Source organism: Octopus bimaculoides, chromosome 1 (assembly GCF_046866305.1).
Source record: "Octopus bimaculoides isolate indiv1 chromosome 1, ASM4686630v1, whole genome shotgun sequence".
NCBI classification, from domain to species: domain Eukaryota; kingdom Metazoa; phylum Mollusca; class Cephalopoda; order Octopoda; family Octopodidae; genus Octopus; species Octopus bimaculoides.
The window spans coordinates 178,844,727-178,871,425 of NC_142928.1; the positions used below are offsets into that span (position 1 = coordinate 178,844,727).

The 26,699-nt window shown below is 35.7% G+C and overlaps 1 protein-coding gene across 3 annotated transcripts in view; it reads right to left on the reverse strand.

The window, feature by feature from the left end:
• The window catches only part of LOC106871070 (uncharacterized), a 91,095-nt gene extending 71,220 nt beyond the window's left edge, over nt 1-19,875 (reverse strand). The window contains exons 1-2 of one of the 3 annotated variants that reach the window (XM_089362859.1): nt 19,680-19,875; nt 12,837-12,903 (exon numbers count right to left, since the gene is read on the reverse strand). The gene's annotated coding sequence lies outside the window, so the exon portion shown is untranslated. Of the gene's footprint in view, nt 1-12,836; nt 12,904-19,037; nt 19,330-19,583 lie in introns of those variants that run through there. The other 2 variants (XM_014917341.3, XM_014917342.3) reach the window with 2 other exon arrangements.
• Between the last annotated feature and the right edge of the window lie 6,824 nt (nt 19,876-26,699).

A 26,699-nucleotide genomic window follows, 5' to 3' on the forward strand; every position in this document is an offset into this window, starting at 1 on the left:
TTTCTTTTTAGATTTAAGCCATTAGAGATAATGAAAGGAGCCAGACTAATCCTTGAACTAAGGAAATTTAGCCTGAGGTGCAAATGCAACTTTGAAACCACAGACAAAATGCAAAGACAATTTAGGAGGGAGATTCAAATAGATCCACCTATGCAACATACATTTACTTGAATTGGAGAAGATAAGTTTGAAGCAGATGGAACTGTTCAGAATGACCACAAGAAAAGTTCCAGGACACTGTGGATAGCAATGAGCTCCACAAAGCAAGAAAGGGTACAAAAAACGAGTTATGCCAGAACCCCAGAAAATATGCGTAGCAAGTGGGATGCAAGATATGAATTTCAAAATCAAGCATCCATTGCATTTTGAAACACTGTAATTGGCAAAGTTACATTCCAAGAATGGCCCATGCTCTCAATGAAGATGATCCAAGAGATTTGCGAGATATACAGATATGTTGTTTGAAAGTATAAATTAACAGCAAACTATACATTGTCTGTTCCATGATACTCAAACTTTTCACAATATATTTTAGCCATCACTTGGTCACACCAGATGAAGCGCATTTTAACCTTTCTGATTATATTAATAAACAAAACGGTAGGTTTGGACAGGGGTTTTCAAACTGTGGTCCGCAGTCTGTGAACAGCAAATACTTTTTATGGGCAATTTGATTTTATATATGTTTTTTAATCGAAATCTTTTAATTGACAATAAACCTATTTGTTAAATACTGTTAAATAAATAAATGTAAAAATATATGTTATTTTAAGCAAATATTTATGTATAAATTTCATAAGCGTTTATAAGGGGGTCCCTAAGGTAAAGCCTGAATTATAAAGGGGTCCGCAAATCAAGAAGTTTGAAAACCCCTGGGTTTGGGGATTGTGAAAGTCCTCCATTCATCAATGAAAGGCCTATGCACACTGAGAGGGTTACAGTGTGGTGTGCAGTGACTTATGCATGTATGAGTGGCCCTTACTTTTTTTGAGGACAAACATGGTGCAGCTGTAACAGTAACTGCTGAGCACTACAACCATATGTCAAAGACTTTCTTCTTTCTTAAGCTACAAAGACTTACCCTGACACAAATGTGGGTGCAAGAACATGGTGTCACTAGTTATACAGTGTGACTGTCAATGACAACTCTTCAAGAACAATTCCCCAGACATCACATTTTGATATTTGGTGATATCCACTGGCCATCCAGATCACCGGATCTAACCCCAGTGGATTACTTTCTGAGGAGTTACCTCAAGCATAGGGTATATGCAAGAAGGCCCCACACAACAGCGAAACAAAAACAAAGCATCTGTAGAAAGATTGCAGCCATTTCAGTTGATATGCTAAGCTGGAGTGTGCTTCATATGAGAAAGTGAGCTTGTGAATGTTCTCTTCATGGTGGTGACCACTTCCAGATGTACTATTCAAATCTTAGATAATATCTTAAACTTCTGTATATTAAGTTATGTAATAAATAATTTTGGTACTTTATGTCATTTTTATAATCCAAGATACTAGCATTTAAAATGTGTCCCATCATTATGGCCTACCACCATCCAAAAAAAAAAAAGATAAACATATTGCCTCCACCACCATCCAAAAAAAAAAAAAAGATATATCTATGATTCTAATAGATAATATTATTGGACACTTCTTTCTTCTAATTCAAGAAATGATTGTCTCATTGCCACTCATTTCCTTGACACTGATAAACAAATATAGCATACAGTAAAGATAATGCAAACAGGTTAGTTCAACATTAGACTTATGAAAATGTAGCTGTTACTATTTGATATAGTAACTAATTCTCCACATTTAGAATACTAGGATACACTCTAGAGCAGGGGTTCACAAACAAAGGTGTGTGTGTACCCCTTTAGGGGTATGTGAAATTTGTGAAAACACTGGAATTTGAAGTAATCACAATCACCAATGGTGCACTCTTAAATTTACTAAACAGTGTTAATAATTTTTTTTAATTTTCAAATATGTTGTTTGAAAGTATAAATTAACAGCAAACTATACATTGTCTGTTTTATGGTATCCATAAAATGGTATCCACTTATTGTCTGTTCCATGATACTCAACCCTTTCACAATATATTCCACATAAGACATGTGCCAACACTGTTGGACATGACGAATGGCTACACTGGAAGAAAAATTTGAGAATAGCTCCTCAAGAGGAAATCAATTTAATTGATAACGAAACAAGCTGAGTCAACCTATACCTTATTCCAAAGTTGTATGGTATCATTTAGAAAGAACCAGAGAAATTAAAGGGCAAAACGAAGAACAAAATCTCATGAATTGTAAGCAAGAACTCCTTAGAACACGATACTTGACTGAACCCAGAGCTGTTTAACAAGTCTGTTAGAATAAGGACTTGGGAAGTGAAATATTTTGTATTCCAACCAAAATGGAAATTTCCCGATGGTAGGCCTCTGAAGGAAACAAACAATTGTAAAATTTATATGCAAAGAAATTAAATATTAGGCACAGGAGTGGCTGTGTGGTAAGTAGCTTGCTTACCAACCACATGGTTCTGGGTTCAGTCCCACTGCGTGGCACCTTGGGCAAGTGTCTTTTACTATAGCCTCGGGCCGACCAAAGCCTTGTGAGTGGATTTGGTAGACGGAAACTGAAGGAAGCCCGTCGTATATATGTATATATATATATATATATATATATATGTGTGTGTATTTGTTTGTCTGTGTTTGTTCCCCCAACATCGCTTGACTACCGATGCTGGTGTGTTTACGTCTCCGTAACTTAGCAGTTCGGCAAAAGAGACCGATAGAATAAGTACTAGGTTTACAAAGAATAAGTCCTGGGGTCGATTTGCTTGACTAAAGGTGGTGCTCCAGCATGGCTGGAGTCAAATGACTGAAACAAGTAAAGAGTAAAGAGAGTAATTTAATCTAAGTTCCAAAAATTCAGCTATTAACTCAAACAGTAATACATTTCTAAATGTTTATAAGTGTTTTGTTTTTGCTAGGAAAAGAAAGTCGCTAAAGAAAAGTGAAATAAGTATGATTTAATAAATTCAGTTGAAGTAAAAAGAGAATTTCTTCTGCTACTAGTTTAATGGCACTGAACTATATATATATATATATAAATTCAATAATAGGACGAATTCTTTTACAAGAATTTATCAAGTAGCTAGCGTGAAAAAACCTCATAAGGGAAAAAATCCATCATTTATTCCCGAAATATATATATATATTTATATAAGGGCATTACTATACAATAACGCCTCACGCCATGAGGGACTCTAAGGTCAGACTACTATAAAAAGCACATAAGGGGTTGGCTTTGAGAGTTGCATTTCCTCGCATTCGGTAAAAAAGTGCTTTTTATAGTAGTCTGACCTTAGAGTCCCTCATGGCGTGAGGCGTTATTGTATAGTAATGCCCTTATATAAATATATATATATATATATATATTACACAAGCTAAATATAATACATTAGAAATACATTACATTAAGTGTTAAGCATGAGCTTTAATAAAGAGGAATGACAAATTAGTTCTAAACAAATATTTATTAACTGGCACAACATCTAAAACTGGCTGTTATAAATGTCTAGGCCAGTTTGTTTTGCTACTACAAAATAGTGGTTGACAAAACAGCTGGCTTCCTAATCTTGACCTGCTACTGGTCAAATTAGTTTGACAGTTTTATCACTGAAGAACTTCTTAGTAGGTCAGTAGGGTGATGTGCTGCTGCCTTTCTAACAACCCTTTCCTAACTCCTCCAACATACACCTACACACAATAAATATATTATCTTCTGTTGTACCATAGAGTGGGTATTAATCTTGTGTATTTGTTATTGCTTAGTCTCAAGTAGATCTATAGTGAAAAGTACTCCAGCCCTGACCACCCCATATTTTATGTACATCGGGAGCTACTTTGTACAAACTGTCCTTTCTTCTTTTAAGACAGCAGAATTTAAGGGAGATTTGGATTGTTTCTAGCAGGTCAAGAGACCAGATAGAGGCTCTCTCTTAATTTTATGTAAACGGCAATAGTAATAAATAGTTTAAAAATAGAAATTTTAAAGGATGATCTGATAAAAAGGCAAGACAAAAAATATATACAAGTTTGCAAAGACACTTGGCTGCTCAACCTGCTAGAAATGGCAGCTAAACTTCACTTAAAACCTAGGATCTTTTTTAAAACGGGGGCCACATTTTTCATTAACGAAACACTTTGAAACTTGGAACACTGGTAGAATGTGTCATATAAAACATCTTTTTCTCTTAGTCTTCTTTAAAAAAAAAGAAATCCATAAATTATTCCATGTTAAAGTTGTCGTATTTCTGTAATTTCAACCAATCACTGACGTCCATTCAACCGATATACATTAAGTGCCGACTACATAAACAAACGATTCTGAAACAATTAACCCTAACCCTAACCCTAACTCTAACCCTAACCCTAACCCTAGGGTTAGGGTTAGGGTTAAAGCAAATTTAAAATGAAAAAAGCAAATAAAACGAAGGTATGGAGATTAAATACGCTTTACATCGCTTAATGAGCCAAAGGAGTAAATGTAAACAACTGAATACTTGTCAGTGATTGGTTGAAATTATCGAAATAAGACAATTTTTTACATGAAATAAATTTGAATACAAAAATATTTTTCTGTTCTATAATACAAAATAGATAAGTATACGAAGTTTGAAAGTCTTTCCGTACCAAAAACACTACGTAAAACATTAATGAAAAAAGTGGCCCCCGTTTTAAAAAAGATCCAAAACCTAACTTAAGTAAGGAAAAACACATTAGATAATGTAGTTGTGCATATTCCTAAAAAGATGTGTTTGATGTGTTTGTTGAATAAACCTAATGAAATTACTATCAATATCAGTCAAGAACTGGAATTGATTTAACCAATTATCTCCTCAATAGGATTTTAGGCCAATCATTATTTCTATGCATTACAGATATTATACAATGAAACAAGCTGTAAGATTCAGTGGAGTGTGGGGGGGGGGGGGGGTGGATCAACGAAGTAAGAATGTTTCTGGACAATCTGATCACAGATGACAGTTGTGTTGATATATGTACATGACTGAAAAATGAAAGAAAGAAAAATCCCTTCTATCTCATTAAGTAAATGAAACTATAAATAATTTCAAGAATGAAACAGACAACATATCAACATAACTGGAATTGAACCAAAGAGTTTTAGATCTTCAGTACAATGTTGTCTCAACTGAGCTAATTTCAGCTAGTCTCGTAATTTTATAATTACACTTTCTGTCATTAAAATGATATTCAGCGTTCAAGACATACACACTTCACGTCTGGCTGTACAGCCTTTTTGTTTGTTTATTTCACCGTTTCGTTTTCCTGTCTTGTTTTCCGTCCGCCACTACCCTCCACAAAAAATTTAATTTGTGTTCATGGGAAGAACCATTTTAACGATGCGTACTGCCTTAATTCTTCGAAACACCGGAGTTTTAATGGTGGCAGCTGACGAAGGGGATGTTTCTCTGTGGCCTGCTTGTTTGTTGCACCTTGTTTACCATTTTGTCCTTGTTCTTTTGCCACGTCATGTACCCAGTTATGTATCTATATGTACATGTAGATGAACGTATATACATACATGTACATATATATGCATATACTCATATATTGTTTATATATATATATATATATATATATATATACTTTATTAAAAGCAGCAGAAATATAACAAAAAGCTATTACTCAGAGTTTCACGTTCTCGTTCATCGGACAGTTTTAACAAAACTGTCCGATGAACGGGAACATGAAACTCTGAGTAACAGCTTCTTGTTATATTTCTGCTGCTTTTAATAAAGCATATTACTCTACCTCTGGTATTTGAGTACTCTTTTTCTACCTTGTTTCACATTTATGTGCTTACTCTGGTATATATATATATATATATATATATATATATATATGTGTGTGTGTGTGTGTGTGTGTGTGTATATATACACACACATATCCAACAATGAGTTGAAAAAAACCTAATTTCAAAATATATTTTGTTTTAATATAATTTTACACCTGTCTTTTATATTTACATAAATAAAGGAACACACATATCACAGGTGTGGAAAGCTTCTTAACACTAAACACTTTTACTACCAGACATGTCAGGCTTTGATAAACACACAATTCAGGTGTTACTCAGCTGGCTGCAAATAGTAGCCAAAACTCTAAATAAAGGCTGATATACAGATGATGAGACAGTCTCAGATCAAAGGCCGTGCATCACAGATTTTTAATTACAACTGATATAGGATTACACAACAGCACTCAAGTTTATTATAATCCCTCTCACTCTCTCTCTCTATCTATCTATGCACGCACACACACGCACACACACACATACACATACACACACTGTTTCTATGAGTCCTGCAATCTAGGAAAAGTGATTGTGAAAGAAAATGAAAAGTAATTTCTGAAATGACTGTAAAATCCAAGCTTTATCTGCAGATATTATGCAAGGTCTGATAAAAAGAGCATCAGGACTGTTGTTATGGTAACAGAGTGAAGCCACGTGGCACAGGTTGACCTTGAACTCTGTCACGCATGCACACTAAGTTATAACATTCTCAATCACTTCTGTTGTTTATAACAAAGCTCAGAAATAAAGTGTGTAGAGTGTGGTTGTTTCAAAAAGACGGTCAGACTTCAGTTGCCGATTCAGAAGGAATTGTACTGAATCTTTCATGTTCTCTCAAGAAGTAAAAATCTGTGTTGAGGAAGATGAAAACTTTTTGAAAATAGTCATAACAGATGAAGAATCGTGGGTCTATGGGCTATGACCCAGAAACCAAGGCCCAGTCTTCACAGTGGAAGACCCTAACAAGATTTCAAGATGTCAAGGAAATTCAAGAGAAATTTATTTGCCAATATTCCTGACCTGTACAGATTGCAAGCTCTCATGAACAGTGAATTGCATGAAATATTTAAATTTATTACAGAATGTGACAATTATGAAGATAAGATAAATTGCTTAAAGTCTGTCTACATAAAACCAGTGAACAAGATTTTTGTGAGCCACTAACTCATAACTCAACCAAATCCCTGGATTAATTTTTTTTTAAACCAGGAGTTCCTGGTAGAGGAATGCAACTTCAAGTTAGTGTTGGCTGAGCTGTTTGCAAAAAATTCAACAACAGTTGCTTTTGTTTTATAAATAATATCAAGCAGTATAAGCCTCAGAATACTTGAAAGCTCAACATATCACAAGCAGAATATTAGATTAGCTCATCAAGTAAGAAGCTATTTTAGCAGTTGCTTTGCAGAAGTGTTTTTTTAATTTTTTTTTATTTAAAACACTTCTTCAAAGTAACTGCTGAAATAACTTCTTACTTGAGTTAAATTATTGTTTAAATCTAAATTTACTTATTTATCTGCAGACAGTATAGGCATAATTGCAGAAAATGTCCAGCAAAAGATGCTATATGTAACAATTGTGTAAAAAAGGGATTTTCCTTGAGTAGACAAATCATGTAAAGGATTCACAAGGAATCATTGTAAAATGTTAACTGTCTCCAACATATTCTTTTCTACTCTAGGCACAAGGCCGGAAATTTTGGGGGAGGGGGCCAGTCGATAAGATCGCCCCCAGTATGCAAATGGTACTTAGTTTATCGACCCCGAAAGGATGAAAGGCAAAGTTGACCTCAGCAGAATTTGAACTCAGAATGTAAAGACAGACGAAATACCGCTAAGCATTTCGCCTGGCATGCTAACGTTTCTGCCAGCTCGCTGCCTTCTGCTTCTAATATATTAACTTCTTCAACTTTAAAACTAACCCTAAGCTTTTCAGATTTATTGGAACGTTCTTTGTCTTTTGCACTAGCTAATACTGTAATTAACTTATCAATCAATGTAAGCTTTAGTTGACTGTGGAAGTACTAATGACTTCATCAAAACTGATATTGTTATGCAGAATGATTTAGTCATTAAATCATTCAGAAGCTTCCTTGTGGTGATATCAATGCAGTTTGATACCAGAGTTACAAGAATATGTGATGTAAAATTCAATATGCTGAAAAGTCATACAAACAACAATGGGTGTTAATTATACACAAGTAAGATCTGCTTAGATATAATACTGGTGTAGAGTCTCATGTTTCAACATTCTTCATTGACATTTAAGTTTAATGGTCCTAAAGTCTCATTTGTATGGTCAAATTTTGTTTGCCTAAAAATTTTACCTTATTACAGCCTTCACTAATTTAACTCCATACACAAAAGTTATTGTGACACCCTCCTGAAGGCATTTTGTGGATGATTGCAAATTCATAACACAAGAAGTAAACTACCTAATCAAAGCTTTCTTTGATTAAACTGATTAACTCATTGTGGAGAGTACTAGTTACAAGTTAGAGAAATGATGCCTGATCATTGAATTGTTTACAACAATCAACAGAGTCTTCCTGATGAAATTCTTGACAAATTAATACATACTTTATTGCAGAATTTATTTTTTTAGTAAGATTCTATTATTATCTACCAATGGCATTTAAAGAGAATTCTTATACTGTTTTTTAAACCTTGGGTCAACTGTATCTGTATACAGGACTTCCACTTAGCCTTATGAAAGCAATGGCATAGTGATATATAACATCAAGGACAACTGGAAGTTCTTATGGGATAACTTAATGAGAGCCACTGTCCAAATTTGTGGTTGGTGCAAAGTCCCCTAAAATGACATGGTGGTAGAACAGTGTAGTAGACAGGGCCATTAGAGCAAAGAAACATTCATGGAATGATTGGAAGAGTGGTGGTAGCAGAAAGCTCTATCAAATAGAAGGGAAACAAGGAGACAAGTATATTTAGCTAGAGGAGAAGCAGAAAAGAACCCAATGCAAGCCATGAACACATAAGAAGTGCAGCAGTGTCATATGAAGGTTAACAGAGAAAGCAGTCTTTTTGTGTGGCAGATGTTCAGGTGCAATAAACACTAAGAACGTACAGAAAATAGACTTCATCAAATGCCCCCTGGTATTTGAGGAAGTCTATTTAGAAGTAGAAGACAGGCTCTGGTACATAGGCAACCAAGATAGTAGTGGAGGAGGATTCTCTGAGAGCATGGCTGCTAGAATAAGAACAGGTTGGGCAAAACTCAGAAAGCTGCTACCTTTGTTGGTAACAAAGGGCCTCTCCCTCAGAGTGAAAGGTAGACTGTATGATACCTGTGTACAAACAGCCATGCTAAAAGTTAGTAAAACATGGGCTGTAACTGTAGAGAACATGCGAAGGTTTGAAAGAAATGAAGTCAACATGCTCCAGTGGATGTGCAATGTACAATAGTGTAAGTATTTTAAAAGAGAAATTGGGTGTATGAAGTATCAGATGTAGTGTGCAAGAGAGAAGACTGTGCTGGTATGGTCATGTGATGCATATGGGTGAGGACAGCTGCATAAAGAAGTGCTAATCTCTAATTGTGGAGGAGACCTGTGGAAAGGATAGACCCAAGATGTGGGACAAAATAGTGAGAGATGATGTTCAGAAGATGTGCCTCACATCTAAGGTGGCGAGCTGGCAGAATTGTTAGCACGCCGGGCGAAATGCTTAACGGTATTTCGTCTGTCGTTATGTTCTGAGTTCAAATTCCGTCGAGGTCAACTTTGCCTTTCATCCTATCGGAGTCGATAAATTAAGTACCAGTTATGCACTGGGGTTGATGTAATCGACTTAATCCTTTTGTCTGTCCTTGTTTGTCCCCTCTATGTTTAGCCTCTTGTGGGCAATAAATAAATAAGAAGATGTGCCTCACAAAATGACTAAGACTTCTGGCAATTTGCTGTGCTTGAGAAGACACATAAAACTAAGTGAAATCAAGGGTGTCCACACATACAGGCACTGTTACTGCTTTTGAAAATATTAAAATCAATAAGAGAAAGCTCGCCTCTTTGCTACAGATAACTCAATCCTATTTACAGCCGGGACCATTGTATTAACCAATGCTCCAGCTGTTACATTATTACTGCTTTAAAAAAGCACACTTTCCAGAGGGGAATTGCTGAGAACAAAAAAAAAAACTCCTGCAATTTTTTAGTGTTTACGCAAGTGGCAACACTAACTCCCAGCAAGACTTTGCCCTCCAATTTATATTTGATAAATCTCATAACTGTAAAAACAAAGAGTGAACTTTTTCCATATAGTTTTGATATTTTCTATAGATGTATGAAAGAAAATGTGCACACTGAAATCTTGAATTTGTTTTGCTCAATCAAATTACAGATTTCTTCAATGTATCAGGTGTGAAAAGATTGATGCATTACATAAAGGGGGAAAATCTCCACTTCCACTAAAAATTCTCATAAAATTTGTTATGCCCACCAAATATGCCCCAAATCAAAATTAAAATTTTACTATCAACACCAATGGAACATATCTCAATAGATTTTGTGGGACCTAAACATGCAGTGGTGGAGGCATATGGCTTAGTGGTTAAGGTGTTGGTCTCATGATTGTAGAATTGTGGTTTCAATTCCTGGGCCAGGTTCTTGGTTCTTAAGCAAAACACTGCATTTCATGTTGTTCCAGTTCACTCAGCTGGCAAAAATGAGTAATCCTGCAACGGACCAGCATCCCATCCATGTGGGGAATTTATATGCCACGGAAATCAGGAAACTGGTCCTTATGAGTTGGCATGACTTGAGAATGTAACCTAAACTAGCAACTTCACCATTTTGCTTTTCTGGTATTTTGCCAGTTTAAACGGATTCAAACATATAGGTACTGATACTTGTACTGCATAAGCATTTCTCATTATAAAATTTTATGTGCTGTTACATTTTGCAGCCATTTTCTTAAACTCAAGCTTCCTGGAACCACAAACAGATGATAAACCTTTTCACTGGGGTGACCAAGGTTCCACACATATCTGCAATGAAAAGTACTACCAGTTCTATATTTTCCTCACATGTGAGGGCACAGAAAGTGTACTATTGGTGGGAACAGGTATAACCCTTTGATCACCCAAGGAGCCACATCCTTTGGCGAAGTGTGGTCAGTGTCCAAGATGTGCAGTTGTGGTCAGTGTCCAAGATGTGCAGTTGTGGTCAGTGTCCAAGATATGCAGTCTTGGTCTCAGAATACTGCCGTATGTTTTCGGCACAAGAGCACATGAAAGTATAGCATTAAGTCCATAATTTTAACACAAAAGGTGGTCATACTTGATAGCGAGTTAACAGTTACATCATCATCGTTTAACGTCCGCTTTCCATGCTGGCATGGGTCGGACGGTTTGACTGGGGACTGGTGAGCTAGATGGCTGCACCAGGCTCCAATCTGATCTGGCAGAGTTTCTACAGCTGGATGCCCTTCCTAATGCCAACCACTCTGAGAGTATATATATATATATATATATATATATATATATATATATATATATATATATAGAGAGAGAGAGAGAGAGAGAGAGAGAGAGAAAGAGAGAGAGAGACAGAGAGAAAGAGAGAGAGAGACAGACAGAGAGACAGACAGACAGACAGATAGATAGATAGATAGATAGATAGTAATGTGAATATATATATATATATATATATATATATATATATATATATATATATACACACACACACACACATACATCACTGTATCAACCAGATTGTCAGATGGCATTATACACCACTGGTCACAATGCACTGCACCATATTGTTGTATCTTTCAAATGAAACCACCCTGCTGACTAGGTGGGCAGGCCAACATTCCCTCTGAACAGAATGCTAGTCTGTCACAGAGCTGCCATTTACATAGGAGTGGACAAAAACAATGTGAAATGAAGTGTTTTGGTCAAGAGCACATATACAGTAATGGTCTGAGAATTGAAACGATCTTGTGATCTTCAGTGCAATGCCCTAACCACAAGGCCATGTACCTTCACACACACACGTGTGCGCGCATGCATGATGTGTGTATTTCAAGTGCATGCTGAATTGACTTTTAATCCTTATGCATATGCCATCAATACAATTTGAAAGAAAAATATGGTGTTTCTTCTAAAACAACAATTGTATCAAGCATCTTTTTCTGACCACACGACACTGTCCATTATACTAAAAAGACAAAACCATCCTTGAGTTGAAATTATTTATATATGAGTGTGAGTGTACGTGTACATGTGTGTGTTCTGCATAATGTATTGAGCATTCTGTTGGCATGTTTTTTCATGTAACAACTCATATGTGAGTATGCGTATGCTTGTGTGTTTATATGGTAAACATAAATATATCTATGCATATTCAAGTGAGTTGTATGGATGTTCACACACATGCACACATATATAAACAAACTTTGGAAGTGCTGAATGTGTTGGTATTTTACAGACTGCATTCAAAATTTACTTTCTTTTCTTTTATATCTATATATATATATATATATTTGCCATGATAGATCATTGACCACTACACATGTTTTTTCTCTCCTTATTTCTTTCTGTGTTCCTTTCTGTGGAAAAGCGTAGCTCGAAACATTAAAGACATTCTCTATTCCCGAGCGTTATACTAATACATCCATTTGTTGTTTACACCACCTGTCTTCGTCTGTTGTTTTTTCATGAATTCTCATATATATATATATATATATATATATATATATATATATATATATATAGAGAGAGAGAGAGAGAGAGAGAGAGAGAGAGAGAGAGAGAGTGGATTAATGGTATTTAACCTAGGTTGTACAAGAACTTTGACGTTTCTTGTAATTTTAATTCATTTATATTTCAGTACAAGAGTATAGCAATTGTTGATGACAATTTGGCCACAATTAGTTGTAACAAATTAATGATAGATGTATACTTGAAAGAAACAAAAAAAAGATATACCTGATATCGATGAACAAGCCAACCAGACAGAAAAAGACAAAGGCACGGATTCACACATGTGAAACACCTGCAAAAATAAATGATAGAAATTTGTGACCCAAACACTCATATACATATGTAAAATACAAATACACATGCACACATACAGATATAGTTCTGTATGTATATGTATGTGTGTAGTATATATGTATGTATGCCTGCAATATATGTGTGTGTGTGTGTGTGTGTGTGTGTGTGTTAAATAAAATGAAACAACAAAACCAAGGCTGTGTGGAATTTATAGGACATTTATAAAGAGAAAGGTAGTCTTACAGCTGTTTCTGGGATATTAGGGATATCCCTTCATTAGAGACGATATGAGAGAGTTAACTAGAGGGAGAGAAATAGTTGAGTTCAGTATAAGGAGTTATTTTGGAAAAGGATGGATATAGGAAGTATAAAGGGAGATAAGAGAATAAAAATAAAAATAAAACTGAAAATATATGTAGGATGTTACAGCTGCAGTTCCATTATCCAAAGAAAGAGCTGTGTATAATGGGTGGAAATGTTTCTTGTCCATGGTACGTAGATTCCGATTGGAATCTACATATCATATATGTATATATAGACACCACACACAAACCCATACATATTATGGCTATAATATATGGCACAGTGAGCTGATTTAGATGTATTTACACCATTTGTCTACAGCAAGAAATTTTCTCCATGACAAAATACAGTGAATGGCTTGCTTTGCTATTGGTGTGTTCGAACTGGTAAAAGCATAGCATAACATTGTATATTGTCTCAAGTTGCAAATATATTGCAATGGGATCAAAAAGATTTTGGCAAATTAACTCAAAAGGAATACATAAATTGGTTAGTATTGTAGTGCATATGAAGTCAAACAGTTGTGCAATGATCTCAGGCTTCCTGTAAATCCTTATATGTATCAATGATATAACTGCTACATATTATGTAGTGTATCTGTTGAGGCAACTGAAATCAAAATCGAACCAAATTCGATGACTGACACCCATGCCAACCTCTCCTTCATTGGACACTAAACTCGGCTTGCGAAGACCTGTTGGGGCACTGTACCAGTGGTGTGCTAAGAGCACCATCCGAGCATGATCATTGCCAGAGCAGCTGTCTGGCTTCTGTGCCAGTGGCATGTAAATGACATCATTTGAGCGTGATCGTTACCAGCATTGCCTTACTGGCACTTGAAAAAAACATTTGAGCGAGATTGTTGCCAGTGCCACTGGACTGGCTCCTGTGCAGGTGGCACGTAAAATACACCATTTTGAGCATGGCTGTTGCCAGAACCGCCTGACTGGCCTTCGTGCCGGTGGCACATAAAAGCACCCGCTACACTCTCGGAGTGGTTAGCGTTAGGAAGGGCATCCAGCTGTAGAGATTCTGCCAAATCAGATTGGAGCCTGATGTAGCCATCTGGTTCACCAGTCCTCAGTCAAATCATCCAACCCATGCTAGCATGGAAGGCGAACGTTAAACGATGATGATCATTTACTAAATAAATAAGAATTGGCAACTCAAAACATCACTACACACATTTCAATGGTGTGGTTATTAATGCACAGTACATTACATATTACATAACTACACCATTTCATTAAGTGATGTTCAGCAAAATACAACCAATCTATGAAGTTCAAGAATATTTATAAACAAATTATAGGACAAGCAAGACTTCAAAGAAATACAGTTTTCCCAAAAGACGGAAGAACTATTAAATAGTTCCTCCCCTGTTTGGAAAATCTGTATTTCTTAGAAATCTTGCATGTGGTTATGTAATATTGTGGAATTACATAACATTATGTAATGTACTGTGCATTTTAAAATAAAGAACCATGCTATTAAAATGCATATTGTTATCTTTTGAGATGTCTATTCTTATTCATCTAATATATATATATATATATATATATATATATATATATACACACACACACACACACATACACAACTGTATGTGTATGTGCATACACACACACACACAAATTTCTTACCACACAGGCATAGTTGTGTGGTAAAAATTTTGCTTCCCAGATACATGGTTCCAGGTTCAGTCCCACTGCATAACACCTTGGGAAAGTGTCTTCTACTATAGTCTCAGGCCGACCAAAGCCTTGTGAGTGGATTTGAGAGATGGAAACTGAAAGAAGCCTGTCATGTGTGTGTGTGTATGTCTGTGTAAGTGTTTGTTCCCCAACACACTTGACAACTGCTGTTCGTGTGTTTATGGCCATGTAACTTAGCAGTTTGGCAAAAATGACCAATAGAATAAGTAGCAGGCTTTACAAAAGAAATAAGTACTGGGGGTTGATTTGTCAACTAAAATTCTTCAAGGTGTTGCATCAGTATGGCTAGTCTAATGACTGAAACAAGTAAAAGGTAAAAGATATATAAACAATTCAATTATCAAAGAATTTGTTCTTAAAACAATTGTCTAACTATTAAATGAGAACATGTGAAGGAGTTCTTTTTGCTGCTTGTTTAATGGAAAAGTAAGAGGGTTTATACTTTTTTTTTGAGACTGAATGAGTGAATTTATGTGTCTTCATATACAGGACCAATGTAGAAGACACAAGTTTTCTGATGCCAGATAGGGAATTAAGAAAATAATTTCAAGTGAAAATTTAAATTTAACACCACAACTACTTCAAAGTGGTGATGTAAATAATTTACTGGTAAGGTATTGAGTGTACAAACACTGTAGAGTATCAAACATGTAAAATGGGAAATGGAAAACAATCCGTAGTTGATGCTTAAAAATCTAAAAACAAGCGAGATAACTCTAATGAAATCAGTTCAGTTTATCAAATTTTCTTGACAATAGAGATAATGTAGGTTGGCATGGGTTTTGCCTCAAAAGTCAAATGGTGAAAGCAGTCAGTACATTTTGATCCTATTGGATTTCTTTGCCAAAACAAGATCTTTTCAATTAGCAAGACACACACATATCATCTTCATCTTTCGCAGCCAATAACTACCAGTTAAGCACTGGAGTTGATGTAATCAAGTAGTCCTCACTCCCAAAATTTCAGGGCTTGTGCCTAAATCATTATCATTATTATCATCATTATTATTATCAGGGGTATGTAGTAATGCTGATTGTGAATATTAACAGTACGTCTTAGGGAAAATACCTAGGGGAAGCATTCTGCATGCTAAAATACAAAGACAGTAAGGTTACATATGTAATGTGATTTGAACATTTTCAATCCATTGGGAATATTTATGCAATTTGTAAACAAAAACTCATTGCTAGGTAGTTTAAAATTTAAAATTATGCAAGGAAGATAACTCCAATATGGTCAGCTAGTGACTATGGTAGGAATAAATATTTCAGCAGTTCCGCTATTATATCCGTATACAGACACGAACGAAAATGGGAGCTCTTATGTAGTCGCTTTACCTGCAAGAAATAGCAATCAAATTTCTCTCAAATGGCAATACTGTCTTACAATATCAACCTACTGATATTTAATAACTGATATTTAATAACTGATATTTATTGGATACGCCCAACAGAGAGTGAGGGGGAGAGAGAGAGAGAGAGAGAGAGAGAGAGAGAGAGAGAGAGAGAAGCGGGTAGTCAGGTTCTGATTATATTTATACGACCATTACGGAACTGAGGCTGAACAACAACATAAACATGTGTTGTAAAACAACAACAACACACACACATATTGGTGATTCAACCGAATAAAGTAGCGTATGTATTGATTATCTTTAGTATGATAATGTGTTGTGAACGCACGAACACACACACTCACACACGTAAACACAATCGATAAACAACATCGTGTAGCATTGGTGCGATAGATACTTTCAAAACATTCATGAAGCCAACTTTATCACAGAACGTCTCTTTTTTTTTTTTTAGCATTTCACGTCAATGTTAAAGATGATGATAGTAAAAGGATGGAAGGCAATCGGGGTAGGGGTAGGGGTAGGTAAGATCATAGAAGGGGGAAAAAAATAATAATGACTGGCTTTTGTCTAGAATTAGGAATCGGAGATGTAAGAGTGAGTCGTATCAGTATTATAGTAGTAGGTGGGGGGGCGATTGTGACAGAAAATAGAATAAGGTCTTGCTCGCAATGGCAACGTGCTGATCGACGACGGCTGTAGTAACAGCAGTAGTAGTAGTAGTAGTAGTAGTAGTAGCAGCAGCAGCAGCGGCGGCGGCTATAGTCATTGCTACTGCAGGTGCTTTACAAGCTACTGTTTGTTTTGTTTGTGTTGCCTCCCCTCCTCCTTGCTACTATGACTACCGAAGCTACTACTTCTACAGCAAAACAGCAGATTTCGAGCAAACTAATGTTGTTCGGCACAAAAGTAATATAAATAAACAAATTCTATGCTTGTGAGTAAAGAGAGAAGACTAACATTTTGAGCGTGTTTCCGACCAAAGATTTTTTTTAATTCCCCCACCCCCCACCCCAGAGATTATAGAAATCTCCGCCAACCACCTCAAGAACTCAGAAACATGAGAGAGGGAGAGAGAGGGAAAAGGGGGGGCGCGGGCGATGGCGAAGAAAAAAAGACTCACGGACAGAAAAGGTCTGAAAAATTTATATTGGATGTACGAATGGATTTTTTACGTAAAGAAGACGGGGGAAAAAAAAAAGACAAAAAGAATATCGTTGTAAATCAGATTAGGAAAATTAAATCAATGGACTGTAATGTATAGATAGAATGTTGTTTTAAGTATACAGACAAGTTACTAATGTATCTAATTAGTAATATAAAATACACATAACTGGCGACTTATCGATCGAGTGCACATTGAAAAATAAAATAGGAATAGAGATCAAGGTGACGGACTTTGCTACCTGTTTAATGGTCTTAGCTGAACACAGCAAAGCTCCCACAAATTTAAACATTATATATACAATGCCTACCAACCATTAAACGTAATTGGTGCGATCGCGCGCGCGCGCATTTATATTACACACCACAGGCACCAGTGTAATGTATGTATTAATGCCATAAGCCTTCGTTTATTTTAAGATAGCGAGACATAATAAACAGAGAAGTAATTAGACAAAAGATAACCCACAATTCTTTTGACATTTGTCTTTTTCCCATTTGATTACGAATAGAACTACCACCCTTTCGTCATGCACACCCTGGTATTCTTTTTTAGAGTTTTATCAGAAGAAAAGAACTAATTAAATTAGAAAATCAAAATGGACGAAAGATAAGCAAGATCCCATCAAAGTATTATAGTATAAACACTACTTTGTAGCCTGATTGTGTATAGACTCTCATGTGTATGTATTTTCAGGCGGATGTTGTGTTGCCTCAGTTACAAACGAATACTGTTTCTCCTCCCTTCTTAAATAAATATCACTTACATCTTCGCAATTTAGGGCTCATTTTATATATATATATATATATATATATATATATATATATATATATATGTATAATTAAAAACATTCCAAATAATATGAAACGTCCACGAGAGTTACTAAGAGAGTCAAGTGAAAAGAAGTGTTCGCTGTTTATAATAAATACATATCAAATGTACGTGAATTAGGACGAGTGACAGCGCGCGCGTGTGTGAACTGGATCATATGTATACAAAAATCTCTATACGATCAGCAAACGAACGTGTACACGCTTGTCTGTGTTAAATATATGTGTACAAATTTATCAGTGTATGTGTCAGCTTTAGAAGGAAATTATAAAGGAAAGATGAAATTGCTGTGACCTATATTTAAACGGGAGGATTTTAATAACTACATTATATGACCTTGCAAAAATCTATATTTATACTTGTGCTAAAACAACACTATACCGAGTCAATATTCCATTGCATACATTTGTAACAATAAAATCTTAATATAGGTCTCGAAGGGAATATGATTTTATGATGTTCATGTCTCTCCTAGGGCCCGTATAATGTAGACGGCAGCTAATGGTAGGATCTAAGAATAAGGATTAAATAAATAATCAGTGTCGTCAGAAAGGGCACATAGATTTCGGTAAGACATACTTGCTACATATGCTGCACAAATGTATGCACCACCTGTATGTTTTCGATCATATGGATATAAATGTATTACCTGTCTAACATACATACATATATACATACATACAGGCAGACAGACACACGCACATAATTATATACATTAAAACGATAGATAAATAAAAGCAGACACGTTAAACTCCAACACTCACGATTGCTCTCGTTCCAAAGATTATACACAAACTGATTAAGCTGATAAGGTGCAGTAGAGCAAAAGGGCAGGTGTTTTGTAGTTCGTTGTGTCTGTATTCAAATATATGGACAGTCGATGATCGTAATGTAGTACTGTAGACATGGAAACAGGACCTTTGCATACTTTATCGTATTCTATAAACACACGTATGCAATGACGAAAGAAAGGAGGAGGTTGTTGCAGTAGTATCCTACAGTTAGCCTGTTTCAAAACCCATACGCCTAGGAAACACAAACACGATATATATGTATGTATGTATGTATGTATGTATGTATGTATGTATGTATGTGTGTATATATGCATGTGTGTGTGTATGTAATGAAGCTGGATCCTATAGTTTAACAAAACGAAGGGTAGAAGAATCTGGGAAACATATATGGAAATTTTAAAAATTAATAATACTGATACACAAAAGGCGTGGTTGCGTGGCTGGAAGATTAGAAACAAACAGAAAAAAAAAACGACGAAATAATAAGACTAAGATTGAGATTTTGTATATACACACCATGTAAAATTTAAAATAAAACAGACAAAATAAACCAGCACCTCGCACCCACAACAAAGTTGTCTGCAATAGCTTAATGTTCCAAAATGAGTTTACCTTTTTTAACACACATGCATAGATGTGTGTGTGCATATATATGTATAGAGAGAGAGAAAGAGAGAGTCGATGATAAGATCAGGAAAAGTGAAACACAATTTTGTTTGTTTGCTTTTGTTTTTATCCTCTCTCCAGAAAAGAAAGACTCCTTCACCCTGAGAGCTTGACCATTTTTCCAACTCCATACAAGTACGACAGAGGGAGGGAGGGAGAGGGAGAGAAAGAGAAAGAAAGAAAGAGAGAGAGAGAGAGAAACAGACAGAGATACATACAGGGAAAGAAAGAAAGAGAAATTGAAAGAGAAAGAGAGAGGGGGAAAAACGAAGAGTGAGTGAAACAAATAAAGTATGAGAGAGAAAGAGAGAGAGAGACTGAGAAGGGTGAAGTGGAGATGGAGTGGCGAGGAAGGGCGATAGGTGGAGTAGGAAACAGATGTGAGGGAAGAAAAGTAGACAAGATGATGGAGACTAGATGGGGGTGGGGGGTTTGAAAGGGGGAAATGGAGGAGAAGGAGGAGGAGTCCGGATAAGGGAGTGAGGGAAGAGTATGACTTACTATTGAAGTGGAGCAGCGGAGAAAAACCCCCAGACATGTCACGTGATTAGTGATGGTGTCAGTGTGTCATGGTGCGTACGTGAGCTGCGTATGTAAATGTGCATGTTTGTATTAGCGTATGAGTGTATTACATATATGTATGTGTGTACATATTATACACACACACACATGTGTATATATATATATATATATATATATATATATATAGAGAGAGAGAGAGAGAGAGAGAGAGAAAGAGAGAGAGGTGTATATATTTATAATATACAGAAATATATATTTATATACACACATAGACGTGTGTGTGATTGTGTATGTATGTATGCATGCATGTGTGTGTGTGTGTGTGTGAAAACTAACTCGCTTCCAAAGAGCAAAACTCTTGGGAAACAACGTAAAAATTAATAATAATAACCCGTATATTGCTACGATTTTCGCAGATTGCGCTCAAACTCACATAAATCACATAATATAATATAATATGTACGAACAAACATATATTGTATCTATTAATTCTGGCGTGTGTACGTGTGGATGCATATATATACAAAATACAATTCGAAGTTTCACAATCATAGCCTTTAATCACTTACTCATTCTCTCTGCCTCTCTCCCTTTCTTCCTCTCTCTCTCTCTCTCTCTCTCGCTTTGTACACCTCCGACACAAGCACGCACGCAGGCACACACACACACAAAGACTATTCCAGCCAGTAATTAAGATATTCGCGGTTGCCTGGATAGTCTTCTGTTCAAATTATGTTACTTGTATAACTATTAACTATTAAAGACTTCTTAAGGCGCGCACGCGCACACACACATGAGTCATTTAAAACATTAACTTTAAACGCTGTGTATCACATATACACACTCGTATAATATACATCGTTTTAAGTGACTCATTCGTGTAAAACCAATAAGCCCCATAAAAGATTTTTTTTAAATCTGTTTTTGCAGGTGTATTATCACTTCGCGTCGACTTGTGGTGCAATCTTATCGTCGAAAGTTGTGATAGTAATTTCAGTTTCGACTATTGTATCACTAAAACATTGAAGTCCGAAATATTACACACACACGCAAGCACGCACACACATACATACATACATATCAGTAAGTATATGTTGGAACTGGTGTGATGCTTTTACAGGATATTTCATGCCGTATAATTGTCAATTGTTTCGCTGTATTATTATATGGTGTCGGATCATAGACATTACAGCAAAGCGATTTGGATGTGTTGAAAGTCTTTCGAACGGGATGCTTTGCCGAATCTTCGGGCTATTATAGATTATCCATCTGAGAAAGAAAAAAAAAATCACATTTAATATTCCTACTTTTACCAATCGACTGTTCCTGAATTCAGTAACAGCGGTTACGCTGATATGAATATGTCAATCAGATTATGCAGGTTTGCTATACAGGCGGCGAATTGGTAGAATCGTTAGAGCGTCGCGGGGAGATGCTTTGCAATATTTGCGTTGGCTCTTTACGTTCTTAGTTCAAATCTTGCCATGGCCTACATGTGTGGTAGACATAATTCGCTGCTCGGTTAAAAACCACCACTTGGCCCTTGAATATCCATCCTCTCTATCGCAAACGTTCGGGTAAAGTCAACAATTTCAGGAGACCTCTTTGCTTCCCGCCTTGCCTCTCACTAGTCTCACAGGCGGTGTCAAAAAAAAATTACAAACTCCTCAAATGTTTCCACAATGCACAAAAGAGCGCTGAAAAATACCTGGCTGAAAATTATTTTAAAACGAAATAACACCAGAAACGAAAGGAAATTGTGCATAGGCAACGAGTACCAAAGGTAGGGTGGTGGATCAGGATGAACATCCTATGATAACTCTCAGCGTAAATAATTTATTATATGTAGATCTTGTTGGGTGCCTCTCGAATTGAAATCCTTCAAATTCACCTTTCCTGCACGTGAAAGCAAGTGTCTATAAAATAAATTTCTGACGTGTTGACCCAGATCTATAAGGATACAGAAATGAAACTGTATCTGGGAAATTGTTATAAATAAAATAATTTCTTTTAAGTTCCGAGGTGTTTTGGATCTCAGCCACTTTCCGATCACATGGCGGGAAGTAACTGAGATATAAATATTCTCTTAGGTAGTACCTCAGCCTGCCACAAGAATCATTCCCAGAGGATTTGATATTTCATTTTTGATAGCCAAGACACCTTAAGAATGAGAGATTTTCATGTTGTTGCGTGGCTCAGCATGAAAACCTGAGTTTTGAACCCTAGCTCTCAGGTTTTCTCGTCTCAGAATCACGACCTACTGTATCAGCATAAAAGGAAAAGTGTCGCCACAAAAGGCATTAACGCCTACGTCACTATAGTTCGATCAACCAGCGCTGGCCAACTTACTATGGTTGATGCGGAGAAGCTCAAAGAAAGTGTGCGAGTTTTCCCAGCGAACAGTTTTGCCGAAGGTTCTGGGAAATGTGGCTTTTGGTCATACAAAACTGGCAAATTCAAATTCATATTAGAGTCACTCAGCGGTCTAGACGAATCTGTGTAACTTTTCTCAACGAGTTAGTCTCTCTCTCTCTCTCTCTCTCTCTCTCTCACTCACACACACACACACACACACACACATACACTCACTCACTCACCCACTTTTTCGTATTTAACAAGCTTATGTTGTATTCGACAAAGGGCACCAATTTAAAGTTGGTGTCGAATAATGCACTTTCGTTATATTTTTTTATGCACCCTTTCAAAGTCTAGTCAGGCTCATGGGCCCGGTTTCCCGGCTTCCATGGCGTATGTGTCCCCCCACCAGCTGGACGGGACGCCAGTCCACTGCAGCGTTACTCAAGAAACAGGAAGAAAGAGTGAGAGAAAGTTGGGGCGAAAGAGTACAACAGCGGTCGCCACCACCCCCCCTGCCGGAGCCGCGTCGAGCTTTTTAAGTGTTTTCGCTCAATAAACACACATAACGCCCGGTCTGGGAATCGAAACCGCGATCCTCCGACTGCCTTAACCACTGGGCCATTGCGCCTCCACACTTTCATTATATACAGTGATTTAAATAACTTCTACTCTATTTCGTCTTCGATGATTATGTCCTATTTTCATAATATTATTTAGCATGTTGAAATACAGAAGACTACCAGCTGATATGTTCGCTATTTCATGAAGGTTGTTCTATTAATTTATTTGAATGTATAAATGTAAATATAAACGATATAAGCTATTTGAAAACTCAAATATATATTAGTATGGTCATTCTTAACTTCACACGCAACCTAACAAATATTGTGAACCACCAATGAAAACTATATGACTAATCACCACACTAAAATGCCAACAGCGTATTTGAACTTAAGCAGTCGAACATCATATCCAGCCGGCAGTCGGACATCTCACTTTTATATGTGACTATATTCTCGAATGGAAACTAGATTGTGAACTTAGCTTCTCCCCACTTGCTCTGCTCTGGTATTCTGCTCTTGTGTCTAGACAAAAATGAAATCTTCGCTGTGCCGGGATAGCTCAAATAAGGATCAGATACGAAAGGCAAGTGAAATATAATTATTATATGCTGAAGAATTGGCAAGGAAGCATAACCAAAAGGGAAAGTACTTTGAGAAAATAGAAACACCTGCACCGTATGTTTGGTGTTAGACAGATTAACAACAAGAGCCTGCTAATTGTAGTTGCCAAATCACCAAAAATACAAGTCTCTCAATATACAACATTGCTGTAACTGAGCAACAGAAACTAGAGAAGCTATATAGCAATATTTCTATAGAAAGCAAGTATCTGAGAGCAAAAGATAAGGTCTCGACAATCCAAGACCGCGAAATAGTTTCAATCTCTAGTTAAAGTCATCTCACTTTTGTCGTTAATGCATTTGGGAAAATCATGGACACCACATTACACTAGTGACTAGTGTAAAAGAGACCAATATATTCAAACTACTTTAGATCTAATGCTAAAGCTCAAGTTTATCGTGCCGTCAATAATAAAGTGTGTCAGTCGGAAAATAACGGACGAAGTTAAATATACTAAACAAAGTACATCAAGAGAAGAGTACGTTCGCACAGACCAACTTACGCTCATCTCACTACAATTTGGACAGCGTATGCACAAATTACCACCCTAAATATTTTAAGCATCCTAGTTTCTTTTCACTCCCGACCTCACAATATATATACGTATGGTTTTGGAAGAAACGATACAAAGAATTTAGCAAAACTTCGCATGATAGGTAATTTGCATTAAGTCACGTCGCTTCAGTGAAGGATGAACTCGAGTAGGGCAACGGCCAAGCTGAATCCAGACTGATCTAAGTACGAAGGTATAGGCGCGCGCACAAACACAGGGATGCACACACACACACACTTCTAAGTATACTGATAGTACATACGTACTTAATTTCGTTTTTCTTTACAAGTGTCTGGAACAGCATTACCTCATATTTCATATATATATATATATATATATATATATATATATATATATATATATATATTTATATATATATATATATATTTATATATATATATATATATATATATATATATATATTTATATATATATATATATATTTATATATATATATATATATATTTATATATATATATATATATATATATATATATATATATATATATATATATATATATATGCTGGTTCTTTAAAACGCCTACAATGAGTGATTTTAACGCATAATTCACAGGTCAGTGGAGGTGAGCTGTTTGATATCATTAACACATACACCTTGAACATTCTTTGGCTTCATGATAATTTATATAGGAAGATTTAGATAATTTTCATTTGTACTTAGAGCAATACAAAGAGTTTCACCAGTATATAACACACATTGTATAAATACAATACATATTTCACACTGAGAAAATAAGATATTATCACACTCTTTTCAGCATATACAAGCATTGAATATACATAAATTTTTGACTGAACAAACACCAAAATATAAGAACATAAAAAGATTCTTCAAGGAAAACTCTAGGCACAATATCGAGAAAATTAAAACAAATTGATACATACATTTTGCATTTTAGAATACAGAGTTCCGAGATATGAGTGAAATTATCATACGTATCGAAATTAGTGAAAATAACAAAATTCCTTGTTCATAGTTCATCATTTAAGAATATAGGAATATAGGAAGAATATATAATAAAAACGAAAGATTACTAACAGAAGGTACTTATTGTGTCTGCCAAAAGTTATAGCACATGTATTCACATTTCCAATTGTACTGCATGTAAAGAGGAAGACTACTCTTTACAGCATTTCAGAATCTATTGTATAATTTGCTTTCTTACATGACAGCACGAAATTATAACAAATATATGTTTAAGTTTCAAGACTTGAGGATAGCCTTAAACATCTGAATATCGCTAGACATTACACAGCCGTGTGCATAAATGAATACAATCTCAATATTTCTAATATTTCTGGAAGATAGAAATTCGTGATATTTTCTTCCTTTTTGCGACACGGTGATATATTTGAATGAACATGTGATCGCGAGATTCTATAAAAGCCTGAAATATATAGAAGAACAGACCAAAATATACTAAGAATGTTGTTACAAGTTCACTCAATCTTGTAAATATAGCAAGAATTGTAACACTTATACACGCTAAGGAAGATGAAATTTTAAAACAGCAAAAATTATGGCAGCAATTCAAACATGAACTTGCGCTTACAAAAATTATGAAAGCTCTATCATTCTTCCTCAGATTTTCACTAGATATCAAAAAAAAAAAAATGAAGCTCACAAAGAAAAACGTTCAAGTGCATGTACACTGTCAGGACTGGGATTTTATGGGTCAAAGAGCAAAATCTTTAAATTTCTTACTTTATATGAAGACACTCCTACATTGTTCTTTTTTATTTCCTTGGAAATAGACATATGGAAATTTATAATACAGTGTTACTATCACTATAAATGGAACATTCTGGAAACAAACATTTAACATTTCTTAAGCTTACAAATCCTTTTTATAAAAATTTCTTGTAAGGTTGACCTGAACGCTTGTTATGGTGGGTTATTTATCTTAGGATATCAAACGTACACAAAAATGTTACAGCTGAAACAAATAGTGGTCATGAGACTTAACAATTATGATACATACCGAAGTGTAGATGTAATTGATGTTATAACTTCCTTAAAAGTTCTATTTGCACATTACTTTCTCTGCTTTCTTGTTTTACTGCTGTCCACTCAAATTTCCATATCTCAATGCATAGTGAAGGTGCGCAAAGTAGCAACAAGTTTTGATTTCACTCGGTTCTTGCAAAGTTTTAGGTCTTTGTACTCATTGCTTGGCATAATGTACTGCTGATGAGAAATGCAATACTCTTCGACATGTTGGCAAATGAAAATTCTTTCTAGAAAACTCTTGGCAACATTTACAGAAAGATCAAAAGAGAAAAATAAATCAGATGGAACCATGAATGAACTAAAGTCATACTCGAGCA